Here is a 1682-nt window from a genome sequence, read left to right as displayed (position 1 = left end):
AGGCTGTGGTCATTGTGGATAGCACCTACAGGGAGGTGGTCACACCGCTGGTAACGGCTGCTCAGGCAGAAAGGGAACGGAGACTGCCAGGCACAGTAGAATAACTAGGTAGATAGTGCAGGAGTCCCCTGTGTCCATCTCCCATTCTGACAGATTGTCCACTTTGGATACTTTTGAGGGAGACAACTTCCCAGGGGAATGCAGTTACAGCCAAGTTTGTGCCACCAAGGGTGGCTCAGTTGCAGAGGAGGGAAGGAAAAAGAGTGGGCAAGCTATACTGATAGGGAATTCTATCGTAACCGGCACAGATAGCCGTTTCTGTGTCGCAAACGTGACTCCAGGATGGTATGTTGCCTTCCTGGTGCTCAGGCTAAAGATGTCATGGAGCAGCTGCAGGGCATTCTGAAGGGGGAGCGTGAAAAGTCAAAGGGTTAGGTTGACATTGGTATTAAGGACATAAATGGAAAGAGGGATGAGGTCCTGCAACAAGAATCTAGGGAGTGAGCTAGTGGATTAAAAAGCAGGACCTTAAAGGCTCAAATCTATGGATTACTGCCGGTGCCACGTGCTAGTGAGTATTGGAATAGAAGGACAGAGCAGATGAATGCATGGCTGAGGAGATGGTTCAGGAGGGAGGGCTTTAGTTTACTAGATCACTGGGTCTGTGTCCTGCGGAGGTGGGACCCGTACAAGTCGGACGGGTTTCACCTGAACAAGAACGGGGCCATCCTTGATGGGAGGTTTGCTAGTGCTGTTGGGTGAGTGGGGTGGGGGGGGAGGGGATGGGAGGGGGTGGCGGGGGAAGGGCGGGTTTAAACTAATTTGGCAGAAGGATGGGATACAATGTGGAAGTACAGTAGGAGGTGATGCACAGACAAATATATAAGACAAACTGAGTCAGTCTGGAAGGCAGATGAAATGTAGATTTGTTCAGGTACACGCAAATAATGCAAGGCTGTATTGCATCTGTTTTACCGCAAGGAGTTTACAAGTAGGGCCGGTGAACTGATTAACACATGGGCATATGATATTATTGCTACCACAGTGACATGGTTGAGGGAAGGGCAGGACTGGCAGCTCAATATTCCAGTGTATTGAATCTTCAGGCGTGACAGGGGAGGGGTGAAAGAGGAGGTGGCATTGCACTGTTGGTCAAGGAGTAAATTACAGCAGTAAGGACGGATGATATCTTAATAGGTTCCTCAAATGAGGCTATATGGGTAGAACTTTTATAAACAGGCAATCACTTGGCTGGGATTGTACTACAGGCCTCCAAACTGTCAGGGAGAGATAGAGCAGGAGATATGTAGGCAAATTTCAGACCGCTGTTTAAGTAATAGGGTAATAATAGTAGGGGATTTCAACTTCATCAATATTAACTGGGATAATATTAGTGCAAAAGACCTAAAGGGGCCGGAATTCTTAAAGTACATCCAGAAGAGCTTTTGAAGCCAGTATCTAGAAGGTTCTACAAGAGAAGGGCGGTACTGGACGTAATCCGAGGGAATGAAGCTGGGCAAGTGGAGAAAGCACCTTTGAGGGAGCAGTTCAGGGATAGTGACCATAACTGCATAAGAGGAAAGGTAGTTATGGAGAAGGACCAAGATGGACCGAAAATAAAGGTTCTGAATTGGAGGAAAGCCGCTTTCAATATGATAAAACAGGATCTGGCCAAAGTGGAC

This window comes from Heterodontus francisci, chromosome 45 (genome assembly GCF_036365525.1).
Source record: "Heterodontus francisci isolate sHetFra1 chromosome 45, sHetFra1.hap1, whole genome shotgun sequence".
Taxonomy (NCBI): Eukaryota; Metazoa; Chordata; class Chondrichthyes; order Heterodontiformes; family Heterodontidae; genus Heterodontus; species Heterodontus francisci.
This window is presented reverse-complemented; position numbering follows the sequence as displayed.